This window comes from Mustela putorius, unplaced genomic scaffold (assembly GCF_011764305.1).
Source record: "Mustela putorius furo isolate JIRA1106 unplaced genomic scaffold, ASM1176430v1.1 tig00537350_pilon_pilon_pilon, whole genome shotgun sequence".
In the NCBI taxonomy this organism is placed as follows: domain Eukaryota; kingdom Metazoa; phylum Chordata; class Mammalia; order Carnivora; family Mustelidae; genus Mustela; species Mustela putorius.
In genome coordinates, this window is record NW_025422471.1 from 20,356,186 (window position 1) to 20,371,113 (window position 14,928).

At 36.3% G+C, this 14,928-nt stretch overlaps 1 protein-coding gene and 1 pseudogene across 9 annotated transcripts in view; both read right to left on the reverse strand.

The window, feature by feature from the left end:
- The window catches only part of ATG10 (autophagy related 10), a 318,724-nt gene that overhangs the window by 127,014 nt on the left and 176,782 nt on the right, over window positions 1–14,928 (reverse strand). The window lies entirely within an intron of this gene.
- On the reverse strand, window positions 764–3,876 carry LOC123390432 (annotated as a pseudogene).

Consider the following 14,928-nt stretch of genomic DNA (forward strand, 5'->3'; position numbering starts at 1 on the left):
AAAAACAGATTCCATGTATTTAATCTTTTTTTTTTTTTTTAAGATTTTACTTATTTATTTGTCAGGGAGAGAACACACACAGGCAGAGTGGCAGGCAGAGGCAGAGAGAGAAGCAGGCTCCCTGTTGGACAAAGAGCCCGATGCAGAACTCGATCCCAGGATCCTGGGATCATGACCTGAGCCAAAGGCAGCAACTTAACAGACTGAGACGCCCAGGTGTCTCCATGTATTTAATTTTTTATATTGACATTTTGTAACTGTTCAAAGTTGGATGCAAAACCAACAGAAAATATTTTAGTATTATCTAAAAACACTGTTATTTATTTATTTTTAAGATTTTATTTATTTTAGAGAGAGAGAGCACAAGAGGGAATAAGGGCAGAGGGAGAGGGAGAGAGAGAATCCCAAGCCAACTCCCTGCTGAGCAAGAAGCCCCACGCAGGGCTGGATCTCACCCTGAGGTCATGACCTGTGCTGAAACCAAAAGTCAGATGCTTAACTGACTGAGCCAGCCAGGCACACCCTTTTACATCTGTCTTATTATATTCTATAATATGCTTTTAGAGGGGTTTCAGCTCATGATCTCAGTGAGATGCAGCCTCGTGTTGGACTACCTGCTCAGTGGGGAGTCTGTCTGGGATTCTCTCTCTTTCTCTGTCCTTCCCCCCATTTGTGCACTCTCTCTCTCAAATAAATAAATCTTTAAAAATTAAAAAAAAAAAGAAAGAAAGACACTAAAGAATATATAGTATGTGACATATTTATATAAGATTAAAAGAGAAGAGGCAAAGGCACCTGGCTGGGTTACTCGGTGAATATTATGACTCCTGATCTCGGGGCTATAAGTTTGACCCCCATGTTGGGTGTAGAAACTATTTAAAGATAGAAACTTTAAACAAACAAACAAACACAAAGAAACAAGAGGGAAAATAATTCTAAGTGTAGAAATCAAATTAGCATAACCACTGGAGAGTAAGTAGTGACTGAGAGCCTCAGAGGGGGTCCTATGGTTCTGGTAATGTTCTGTTTCTTTATCTGGATATTGGATACATGGGTGTGATTGCTTTGTGAATGCTCACTGAGCTAAAAAAAAAAAAAAAAAAAAAAAACCTGTAGGCAGAAGCAATGGGAGAGCCAGTGAAGACCACCTAGGGCGTGCATACATGTACTGTAATTTAATCTGGACTTCTAAAGGAAATTTAAGTCTTTCAGGGAGGAGAGAGAGAGGTGGAAAGCAGGACAAGAGAGGGAAGCTGAGAAATGGATCTATCAACATACTAAAGAAACGTGGTAGAAAAAGAAAAATAAAGAGGCAGTCAGGTTTATGAGAGAGTAAACCCCAATCTCATAAGCACAGTGTGAGAAAGCTCAACTGAGAGGTTCATGGGATAAGGGCTGGGACTATGGGCTCACTGGGGTCCCTGTTATATTAGGACCTCATTTTAGAATGCACAGAGAATCATAATTGTTTATCTCTATGTACCAGATACTGTGCTAAAAGTTTTACAAAGAAATTATTTTACATTTTACTAGACCGAGGATACAGAAAGAGCCCAGAAGATGTTTATTGAATTTGATTACCATAATCCTTACATAATAGGTATTATTATCCTTGTCTGCAGATAAAGAATCTGAAGCCTGATGAGTTATTTGTGCAAAGTTTTTAAAAATGCAAGTGGTGGAAAGGTTCAAATCTTTTTTCTTCAGGAGGAGTTGGGAAGAAAGAAAAAAGAGGCAAAAGTACTCAATCCCTCCATTTTAATTTAATACTTCTCCCTGTAGAATAAATCATGATCTTTAGAAGGTATACCTCAAGTCAGTTCAACATAGTACGTATCATATTAGTTAAGGATTTAAACCTAGGATCAAGATAGGATCCCTCAAATGAAAACTTTTCAAACTGTGTGTGAGAAAGGACCTACAAGCCTATAAGGAGGAAGACCAAGCCCTAGGATCTAACAGTTGCTTCCAGAAAGCTAAGCTGCCCATGTATTAAGCAAGGGCATCAGTTACACACTGTTGGGAAAGACAGCCTCCCTAAGAGCTCCCCAGAAATCTGTCCTTTTTTGCCTTGCATCATACCATATGGATTACAGGTTGAAGCAAAATGCTTTCCAGAATTGTTCTCTGTAACTAAAAAGAATAAATACAGATACAAATGTACCAATACATGAAGATACAAACACAGGTATAAATAATAAAAACTATGCCTTGAAAATGTGTATAGGCCAAGTGTGGTCAATATTTTTACATTTTGGAAAATTCATTTAAGTCTCTAAAAGAGCACAATTTAATAATGTTTACCATTGTATTCTTAATAATACCTGGCTTTCTTATTTGGAATCTTGTTTCTTTTTCTTTTTCACTAGGCAAAGAACTTTATTAACCTTGTTGCAAACTTTCTTCCCAGGCTTCTTCGGCATGCTTAACTGCAAAGAATGAATTGTGTGTAAGCAAAAACTGAAAAGAGCTGCAGTGTCCAAGGGGCTTGGGCTTAAAGATATTTGAGATCTACATTTTATCAGATCCATGAACAAAATTTTAAAAAGCAGTCATACTATAAAATAGCATCTCCCAAAAACTTCTTCAGGTTTTATCGTCTTCAGAAGTTAACTCAATTCAGTTTGCTTCCTTCTTGGAAGCATCCTCTGAGTTCTCCACAAGATCTGGAACTTCATCATCCTCCTCTTCTCCAGTAGCAAGTAGGGCTTTCCCAACCACAGATTGTTTGGGCTGGGCTCCAGCCAGTCTCCTTCAACTGGTCAGACTGTCTGCACTGAGTTGGTTTAAGACCCTGGGTAGCATTTCTGTCAGCTGCTTTGTCTCAGCGTGGCCTGTAATGGTGAGAAGTGTTTGCTGCCAGCGATGCCTGAACTTTGGGGTTGTTAAAGCAGATCACTGTTCCTTGGTTTGTGAACATACTCACTTCTTCAATAACGAGATATTGTTTACCCCTAACTTTTTAAGGAGAACTGAAGTTTGTTATCATTTGCTGTAGCCGTTTTATGAAACACCTTCTTTCCGCGAGCAGTTCTTTCCCCACCAGTGCTCTCTTGGGCTTACAGTTTGGTGAGTTTCTCCTGGTTCATAATAGTTCCTTTCATCTTGTTGAAACAGAAATGGGACCACATTGAGAACTAGGGTTGGTGCTCAGGGGGTCCCCAGCAGACCAGCTGAGATTAGGTGCACAAGCAAAACGGGGATGTAAAATGGCAGCTAAAGGCAAAGTTTCTTTTTTATATGACATTTTTCTCATTTGGCAAGCAATAGATTTTCTCCTTCTGTTCCTAATGGAGTCGGCATCCAATAACTATTATGTCTAGGTTTTTAATATCATCTGTGTCAACAAGAATGAGCATAGGTCTACAGGTAGTACTAAAGCATTTTCAGTCTACCTCCAACAGACTTATGGTATGGGCAGAGTACTATAGTTTAAAATTACAAAACTCATAACTTCAATATGTTAGATCTCTTTAATTATAGAATTGTAAATACAAGTCAAAAACACATACCACATCAACATCTTAATATTTTCTGAAGAAATTCTCATAAACACTAAAAGAAAATAAAAATCTATCATAAAATGACTGAAGCTATATACATTTCATATGCCACAAATATTAAAATGTGTCTGTCTTATAGTGAATGAAATTTGGTTCAACCAATTGATCAATAATACTTCCTGAAGCAAATTAATAAGAAAATTCATAAGGCCCCAAACTTCAATATCAGAAGGATTGCTAAGTGTGCAAAGTCCACACTTATGTCCACAGAACACCATTTCACTAGTGTCTTCCATTAACAGAAAATGCCAGGGACGCCTGGGTGGTTCAGTTGGTTAAGTGGCTGCCTTCTGCTCAGGTCATGATCCCAAGGTCCTAGGATGGAGTCCCACATGGGGCTCTGTGCTCAGCAAACAGCCCGCTTTTCCTTCTGCCTGCCATTCCTCCTGCTTGTGCGCTCTCTCTCTCTCTCTCTCTCTGACAAATAAATAAATAAAATCTTGAACAAAAAAGAAAAGAAAATGCTAGCTTCTGAAAAACATGAAAAGACTTGTGTACAAAGTACTCACTTTAAGGAACATTTGTCATTATTGATATGTAATAAGTAGAAGTCTAATCTTATCAAAATCTCTTTTTATAAGAAAAGATAATCAAACTAAAACTCAGCATGGCCTGTGTACACACATATTGAAATAGTCTTGGCACATAGTATTGAAGGAACTATATCTATCATGTCTCCCCCTAAGATGTCTGATAGGCAATTTTCTTTTCTTTTCGTGTTTTTTTTTTTTTAAGATTTTATTTATTTATTTGAGAGAGAGAGTGAGAGAGAGCATGAGAGGGGAGAAGGTCAGAGGGAGAAGCAGACTCCCTGTGGAGCTGGGAGCTTGACTTTGGGACTTGATCCCAGGATTCTAGGATCATGACCTGAGCCAAAGGCAGTTGCCCAACCAACTGAGCTACCCAGGCACCCCTGATAGGCAATTTTCTAGTTGCTTTTGTAACAACAGTTACATCAGTTTCTCTAAAAAAGCCCATTCAACTTGGGGCACATAAAGCTATTAGGAAATTCCTCTCAATATTTAGTAAAATTTGTCCTTTTCAAGCTTCTACCTACTGGTTTTATTCTGCCTCCATAAAAGCCAGTTTTGGCCAGGAGACTAAGCTGTGGCCAAAAAAACACAAGTAGAAATGTCTGTGCAAATTCTGGGAAGGGTTCTTAAAAGGTAGAAGTGTGCCTTTCCGTGTCATACCCATCATTCTCCCTGCTGTCTGGAAGAGGGATGTCCCTGCAGGAGCTCCAATAATTTACCATGAGGTGATCTTGAAATGGAAATAGTTTCAAACTAATTAATTCAAAATTTCTTTGCTGAAGACATCAGAGTTGGGATCCTCAAAGACTTTGTGGAGCTGTCTTTCTAACCCTGGGCTATCCTGGGCTATCCATCCCCAGACTTCATCTACACAGAAGAATAACCTATGTGTTTGTTTGTTACACAGAACTCAGGAACTTATTTCCTAACTCATATACTGAGTCTGCAGATACATTTTCAATATTTTTAAAGATTTATTTATCCATTTTAGAGAGCGAGAGAGAAAGAGAGAGTACGCATGGGTGCATCTGCATCTGCACATGAGGTGGGGAGAGGTGGAGGGGGATAATCTTTAAGCCGTCTCCCCATGAGCAAGGAGCCTGCCATACAGCTCAATCCCAAGACCCAAGAGATCATGACCTGAGCTGAAGCCAAGAATCAGCCGCCCAACAAACTGAGTCACCCAGGACCCCTACCATTTTCAATACTTGAAGAGCAATATCATATTCTACCTACAGCCTCTTTACTCGAAACTTCAACCTTTTCAACTTCCTCATCTTTGGGGTCACCTTCTTTTATACAGGCTCAAGCTTTTCAGACTCCTTAGAAGTTTCAGAATAGAACTCAACGCACCCAGCAGATGTGAGCTGACCAGTAGAAAACAGAGGGATTATTCACTTCCTGTGTTGTCACTCCAAGACAGTCTTATACATTAGCTTCTTCAGCGGTCCTCAAGACTAAAGATTCCTTACCACGGTTACAGGTAGCTAAAAAAGTATCTAGTTTTTACTTTGTTTTGGTTTCCACTGCAAGTACCCTTAAACCAGACTTTCCCTACTTGCATACGTTTAGTAATTTGTTCCTTCTCTTTAATCTAGGCATAAGATTTCAGATTTCTCCTTATTACATTTCTTTTTACAGTCTACTACTCCATGCAATGGAAATAAACCTTGAACCCCAATTTTGGTAACCCACCTAATTAACTATCCTTTATTAGTTTCTGTTGTCTGCTTATTTGGTTAACAAGTGTTCTGTGTCCCCACCCAGTCCTTTGCAAGAACTTGACATAAGGCAAAAGACAGAACCCTTTACTGAGCCACTGAAGACTTCTCCACCAGTGGGCAGGCAGCACATAATCAACACACTAAGGATGCCTGTCCAACCAGCTCTGGGTCCCAAAGACTGGCTTCTTCTTTCAGGAGTTGGGCCTCTGCCCCAGGAGAGGGCCATAGGAGGCCACACGTGGCACGCAGGAAGCCCAGAACCTGACTACCACCATGTAGAAAGAGACTGGCAGCATGGGCTGACTCACTGTGCAGGGAGGTTTAAGTGTGAGGAGGTAGAGGCACTTGTTTATATAACAGATACTTGCCAAAAAGGAAGTCTCTTCCTTTAAAAAGAAAAGAAATTTTTCTCCTATAAAGAAAAAAATCTATTAGTGCATTGAGCGTAGGGTGGGGACTTGACTGGTGATTGATTGACAACGCAGTGTAAATTCCATAACTAGCCCATTTGCATAGATATTGATTGCAGTGGGCTTCAAAAGACTGATTATGCTGTTTCTCATATTTGAAATGAGTGTCTTATACCTTAGCCCTACAGAAAAACCAAGAACCATATTTAAAGAACTTAAATATGCACATGTGAAAATGTATTTATGATTAACGATAATTTATTAAGTGGCAATACTATGCTAAATTAATATATGCAGAGTAAGACTGACTTGTGCTGATGGAATTATCTTGTTTATGATTACTGTTACTGACTTTAAAAGAGCTACACCACTATTTTCTGAACAAGAGGCATAGTCTAACATACACAATGCAAAACATTTAGATATTTACTACATTGTCACTAATCATTAATTTGATGTAGGTTCAGTCACAGTAAAATAAATGTTCCTATATCTATAAATATCTTTCCATTTATTAAAAAAAAAGAATATTCAGGAGGACCTGGATGGCTAACTCAGTTAAGCATCTGACTTCAGTTCAGGTCATGATCTCAGGGTGCTGGGATTAAGCTCAGCAGGGAGTCTGCTTGTCCCTTGCCCCTCCCTCTCACTTGTGTGCACACAGCACACATGCATGCTCTCTAATAAATCTTTTAAAAATTTTTAAAAATTTAAAAATTTACAGAAAGAATATTTAAATATGCACTTATTACACCTGGTTAAGAAACACACATAGTAAAAATTTTTTAAAAATTTAAAAAAGAAACATAGTAAATTATAATACTTTATTAATAATTACAGTACTATCCCTTAAGCATATTACATCTTGACTGCTATTACTCTATATAAACAATCATTGTTTTAAAATTAATTATTAAAATTTAATTTTTAAAATTTAATTATTAAATTTAAAATTTTAAATTTAATTATTAAAATTTAAATTAATTATTTCGTTGGTATCAACGAAAATATTTTTTACATTTATTACACTGCCATAAAATAGAAGACAAACTGGATCCATTCTTTCCTTTGGGGAGCTAAACTTTTTTTCCCAATTAAATAACATTCAGGTTTGGTTGACAAACTATTTACATTTTTCTTCTTTCTGTGGTTTTTTTCCCCCCAATGAGTAATTTAAGAAATATAAACCTAGGTAGGTTGCATTTTGAACCACTCTGATAGCATTTTTTTTCCTTTGGTGAGGGGGGAAAAAATCTACAAATTAGGACGGCTTTGTCTAATTTTTGGTCATGGTTGATGGCAATTCAAGTCCCCACTTAAATCCAAATTAAATTAAATTCAAAATGTAATGCTGCTTTATTGCTTTTATAGATTCATTTTTCCATCTTGCTTCAATGCTGTCAACAAGTCTATGTGTTGTGGGTGAGCTCAACAAAGTTCCATGTAATTTGGTCAAGCTGACTTGCTGGGGACCGTTTAAAAGAGAACTATCTATTCAGTACTTGTGAAACTCATTGTTCTTGCAGCAGACTGGTAGGACTGTTTCAATAAATCTTATTCAATTTTTAAAGGACCTGAAAATTTTTCATTGGTCCCATTAGCTAACAGCTTTGTCTTTAGGTCAAATCAAGTATGGACTTCGAGAAACAGCGATCCCCTTTGTTTGCACAGCATTAAAACTAACATTAGCAAACAGATTGCGGGGGGAGGCTGAGCTCAATAGAAATAAATTTAGTTGACTATTATCATATATACTATTTCTTTATATATTAACATATTAAACCTAAAAAAATACTGAATGCTTCATTCTTGTGTCTCAAAATCAATTAATTAATCTGAATTAAAAGCATTCAACGCCTTTACCTGGACTTAGCTTCTGAGAGCCTGGGCTGAAAAACAACTTCCTTGACCATCTTAAATGAGACGATCAAAACTACAGGAGGATCCAGACTGAATGTTAGAGTGGGAAACAAGATTTCCATGAAGCAAAAAATGATCCATTTCCACGTGGTATCTTTATTGTTTTTTGTTATTGTTGTTGTTAAACCAGTTTTAAAATATCAATTGTCTTCCTATTCCTCCAGCTCCACATACCAATTTTCTCCTAGTCCCACATCACTGTGAACAGGGTATAATAAACAACACCCCAATTTTACAAGATTGCTTTGTTTGGTTTTGTGAGCAATACGAATGATAGTTTTAAAAAACTTCTGCTAGAGTAAAAATATGTCCATTGTTTTGCATCCTCTAAGTCCAGCATCTTAAACGATTAAAATGGATCTACTCTCATGGAAAATTATTGGAAATGTATTTTTTTTTAAAGATTTTATTTATTTATTTATTTGACAGAAAGAGAACACAAGCAGGGGGAGTGTCAGGTAGAGGGAGTAGTAGGCTCCCCGCTGAACAGGGAGCCTGATGTGGGGCTCAATCCCCAGAGTCCTAGGATCATGACCTGAGCTAAAGACAGAAAAGGCAGACGCTTAATGACTGAGCCACCCAGGCACCCCTGGAAATGCATTTTTAAATTAAATGAAGAAAATGATTCATGTTTCTAGTTTGGGTTTAGGTTTTCAACAAGGCTATCTTGTTGCTAAGGTTCAAATTCTTGCAGCATGAATCTATTTTAGGTTCTCCTGAGACTTCTTTGGGCAAATATTATGCTGTAATTTAAGATGGTCCTAGACCTTTTGATAAAACTTTTCACATAATTTAAGCAATTGTAAAAAAGATTTTCTAAATACTGTGATATTTTACTACTGAAACATCATAGTTTTGTGGTCCCTGATCTTTATTCAGAAATGTTTGGGTTTGGCAAAAAGAAGGTGTTTTTAAATTTTAATACTAATATTTATAGGGATAAAGGTCATTAGTACCCATAATAACAATAATAATAGTTTGTATTTATATGGCATTCTTCCTCAAGAAAGAAAAGAGAATTTTTTCTTCAAAAACAACAAAAAAAAGGTTGACTGAAAATTCCATTTTACAAGACATATAACAAGTTTAAGATATTTTAAATATAACTGGTTATAATTTTGTAGGGGGATATATTTTTGCAAAATTTAAAAATCAATTAGTGCTTCAAAAAGCATATACAACTACTACATAAACGAAGCTAATTTACCTTAACCTTGAGGTAACTCAGAAGATATTTCTTTGTACATAATTCATAGGTATCTCTTTGTAGGTATTTCCCTGTAGTTAGTTTAAGATAATATAATACAGTATGAACATTAAGGACAGTGGTTAAAAGACAGACAATATTATTCGATCAGATGATTTTACAACAAAACTTGGGGCAGTGGGGTGTGGCAGAGCACAGTATGAAAGGATATGGAATTACTAATTGGTTATTTCCCTTGGGAAGGAAGGGCATTAGTCCATGTTATGTGTTCAAAGAAAACTTCACTCTCAGATAAAATGCTAAATTACCAGGCCAGCTCATCATTCTCAATAGGATGCTAACATCAGCTAACAAACTTTGTCCCATTTGGAAAGATGGGTCTCATTATGAGCTCTCACGTCTTTGATAATAAAGCCCGCCTAGTAAGCCTATAACCTACAGACCCCTCCCCTCGATGCCTCCAAGCCTGGCACAGGTACTCATCAAGGAAATACAGTAATGGAAAGGAGAGCCAAAGGGCTAGAGGGCAGCAAAAGAAATTTCAAAGCAATGTTGACACCATGAACTGGAAAAGATTTTGAGGTATTAAAACAGCAATATTCCAACAGGGGAAGGGTTCCATCTTGAGCTAACTTTGGATTTAAGTCATTCCACAAAAACCCTATCTGAGAGAGAAAATAGGCTACAAGGTTTAAGCTGTTCTAAAATAAATATGAAGTTAGACTTAGAAAAGCTAACTTTTAAGTTGCTCTACTAATAGCAAAAATGGCTGAGATTGACATCTGCAGAAATTTTAAACCCAAATCATATGACAAAACAGACAAATCTTAGAAATAGATGTGTGAGTGCACCTGCTTTTCTCACAGCAATGCATAAAAATATTCCAAACCCAGACAGACTGTAGAAGTGATGCTTTAGGAGTCTTTATTGGACTATAAAATGATACCCATGTGATAGCTAATGTGCCAGTATTTTCATATGAAAGATTAGTAATAGCTTTGGTAATAAACCCTGGTTTCTATTGTCCAATATTAGTGGCAAGCAACTACATGTAAGGCAAAGGAAAGAAGTTGATAGATTTCTTGCCTCTACAAAGTCTCCATAGTTGGGCTGTCACAAGGGTACACAGGGATACAGTAATGTTTTTAAGAGTTCAAGATCATTAATGTCTATTAATTTTTCCACTAAAGTAATACACCTTGTTTTAAGAAACAAAGGCTCTTCTTTCTCTGTAGAGCCAGTATGTCTAGGTGTGAAGGACTGAGAGAGAGCTGAGAGAACCTCATGAGGAAAGGCACCAAATAACTGGTCCAGCCTCTTCAGCAATGACATACACCTTGGCCCTGCCTGCCTAATGCCATCCCTCCCCAGCCAGAAGGAGCCAAAGCATAAGCCCCAGTGGGCTGTGGCATGCTGGGGGAAGACAGGACAAGAGGAGCTATTGGCTGCAAGTACATATACCACTCCTGGCTAAAATGAAATAAGACTGTGATTCTCTTAATCAAAGATCACATTTTAGATAAAAATTGAGCTCAAATGAAATTAAAGATGGCTCTCATACAGAGATAATTAGTATTCGCTAATTGTACCATGAGAGTAATAAACGCATCCCATCATCTAAGTAGATTTGATGCCTAGTAAAAACTATTCTTAGTCCCCTATTTTACTTGTTAAGAAATAATTTTAAAAATCAAACTACTCTTTCTTGGATGTTTCTACTACCTGTGACATAAATATAATAGTTATATGATATATTAAAGTAATGAATTTAAGAACTATTAAAGTCAAAGACGTTAAATTATTTGCCCAAGATCACCCTACTTACAAAAGGAGGAATCTGGGGTCAAACCCAGGTCTTGCTTTTTCTACTACCCAGACCACTCAAGTCACAAATCACAGGTTTCATCTTCATTCTATAACACAGTTTCTCAGAACCTTACAACATTTCTCTTTCCTTTCTCGTTTCCTTTCTGGTTGGTTGGTTGGTCTTAACTGTAAAAGTTATACAAGCTCTTATTTTCAAAAATGTTTAAATGTGGGAACAGAAACCAGAAAATAAAAATCACCTATAATTCTACCTGCCAGAGAATGTGCATATATGTTTCTATGTATCTATATTTCTCATGTATTACCTACACATACTAGTTTATAACTTGCCTTCTTCACTTAATATGTTGAAGACATCTTTTCATATTAATAAATATATATCTACCTCATTGTTTGTAATAGTCGAATAGTGGTACCCTGAATATATATACATACCTGTATTTTACAATGGAAGAAATAACTATAAAGAATTATAAAAATAATTACAGGATTTAAAATTATAAGTAATTGCATATATAAAGATTAACTACTTGACTAATAACTGATACTGAAGTTATTTCCAGTTTTTATGAGTAGTTCTACAATAAATTGTTTTGTTTACAAATTTATGAGATGATTTGCCAGAATAAATTTTGAGAATTAGAACTGTTAAGACAAATACTGATTTTAAATTTTCATACAGATTACCAGACTGCATTTCAGAAAGGCTATGAAAATTTACATTCCACTTAAGGGTATTAGAACCTGTTTTGTCACCAATACATATCATTTGTTTTCTTCCTTGGCAATATATGAGAGAAGAGTAGTATCTCTCAGTCACTTCTACTAGTATTTCTTTGATTAGCATTAGAACAGAAAATCTTTTCACCTATTTACTGGTCATTTTAATTTCTTCTTTTGCCATCTACCCACTAACAAAAGCAAATAAGCAAATAAAAATACCTTGTCCCATCTTTCTACTGGAATTGTTCACCTTTTTCTTTTTGATTTACAAAAAGACCTGCTTATATATTGGAGCTATCAATCCTTAGTGGGGCACAACAGTTGCAAATTCTTCTCCAGTTTGTCAGTTGTCTTTCAAGTTTGTTTATAGTTTGTTCTATAGTATTATTATTTTTAATGTAGTAGAATACAAATATCATTTGACATTTGAAGTTATTAGAAGACCTCCACTCCTAGCTAAGAGGAAGTAACAGAGAAGAGATTTATCTTGCCACCTGAAACAACTAAAAAACTTAACAAAAATATCAAAGAATTATTTTTCAAGACACTGGACATCTGGCAACAAAAGACAGTGATCCCTGAGACATGGGAAACAAGTACAGTAAGCCCTAAGACTATCCCAGCTGATTGCCTAGTGAGAGTTTTCAGGCGACCGTGCAGGGAGGTATAACCTAGGCTAAGCTCACCAGGCTTCCTGAGTAAGAGGAGATAGAACTGAGAATCCAAGGAGGCCAAGACTGTTGACTTTGCAGGACAAAGAACGAAAGGAGAGAGCAGCACAGAAGAAAGAAGTCCCTCATATCTTGAGCTGAGTATGGATTAGCTCATATGTTTGAAGAAAAAAACTCAGCTCAAGAAAAGAACCATTCAAAAGAATTAGAGGAAACTGATACCTGCATAGGGCAGAGGGTAATTTGGGGTCCTATTAGCCATAATTCAGAGGCATTAGATAAAATCCTCTGAAGAGATTTACCTCGTTAATGAGCAAAACTAGCCCTAGAAAAAACTATCTGGTCCCATCTAACAAAGCTTAACCTTAAAATTTGTAAAGGTTCAAACTGTTTCCAGATAACCTAACTATATCCCAGAACAAGGTTCAAAAATATTTATAAGAATACAAAAATACCCAGCACACACAAGATAAAATCCACCAATATCTGGCCTCTAATTAAAAAAAAAAAAAAAAAAAAAAAAAAAAAAGCATGCAAAGAAGCAGAAAAATACAAATCAAAATGGAGCCAAAAAATCAATTGAAAATGACCCAGAAATGACACCACTTGATAGAATAAGTAAACATAGTAAAATAGTTATTATAATAGTATTCCATTATGTTCAAGAAGTCCAGGAGTCAGGATTTTTTCTTCTGTAAAGGGAGGGATAGTATATAATTTAGGTTTTGCAGGCCATACAGTCTCTGTTACAATTACTCACCTCAGGCATTATAATGCAAAAAGCCGCCATAAATAATGTGTTAATGAATGGACATGGCTCTGTTCCAATAAAACTTTATTTACAAATCTTGTGGGCCAGATTTGGTGTATAGATATCATTTGTCATTCCCTGAGCTAGAGAATATGTTGAACATGTTTAGTAGATATAAATAAAGTCCCATGGAACATGAAACTCATAGAAGAAAGCATAGGAATAAAGCTCCTTGGCATGGCCTTGGTAATTATTTTCTGGATATGACACCTAACCAAGGCAAAAGAATAAAAAATAAACAAGTGGGGCTACATCAAAATAAAAAGCCTCAACATAACAAAATAAACAATTAAAGTGAAAAAACAACCTACAGAATGTCAAAAAATATTTGCAAGCCATATATCCAGTAAGAAGTTAATATTCACACTATATAAAGAACTCATACAACTCAATAGCAAAATAATAATAAAATAACTCAAAAAATGGGCAGAAAACCTGATTAAGCATTTTTCCAAAGAAAATGTGCAAAAGGCCGAATGGTTCATGAAAAGATATTCAGAATCACTATTCAAGAGTGCCTGGGTAGCTCAATCAGTTAAGCATCTAACTCTTGATTTCGGCTCAGATGGTGTTTCCAGGTCTGCTTGAGGCTCTCTCGCCTTCTCCCTCTGCCTGAGGCAGTCTCTCCCTCTGCCATTCCTCCCTGCCCCCCCCCCCGCCCCCGTTAAATAAATCAATCTTATTATGTGCTAGAAGTGAGTGTGAGTTCTGGAGCTTAGCCCTCCTAGGCCACGGAGGCCTCTGAAGGGCTCTGCCCTATACCTTCTGCCTTTACTTTCTCAGGACCCAACCATCATGTAGACCCTCGGGCTGGATAACTGAATGACACAACAGAGAGGAAGAAGTTGCAGCCTCTGAGACCCTCCAGCTTCAGCCAACCCACCAGAAAAAAAGCAGCCTCATAAATGAGTCCAAATGAAACCCATGGAAGAACTACCTCACCAAATTCTAAGCTCTTAAGAGAGATACAATAACACTGTTGGCTTAAGCCACTAAGTTTTGGGATGGTTTGCTACCAATGGAGAGCAGGAACATATTTTGTTGTTGTTGGTATTAGTGTCATGTTTACAGAGCCCCTGCCACTTCATATTCTTAAAAACATAAAGATTTTTATATTTGAATTTGTATATTTAGCATATGTTTTGGCATAGGATATGAAGATGTACCCAATCTTGTTTTTTCAAATAGTTATCTGTTTTATCCTAAAACATTTAATAAATAAATGTTCTTTTCTCCATTGATTTGAATGCTACTTCTACCATATACTAAATTTTGAGGATAACATAAAGGGAAAATCCAAAAGAAAAATGTCCAAACTCAATTTCAAATACAAAAACCATTAAACCAAATTAGTAGTGTTTCTATTAAAAAATCCCTTATTTCCATTCTAAGTATGTATGTGCAAACTTTATTATAAATATAATTATTTTTTCATTTCAAGAAGAAAATCAGAAACATGTGTTTTCCAAAATTTTCTTATGGAAATAGCCTTATTATTCAGAAAGCTTTTTAGTATTATATTCACTATAATATAATTTT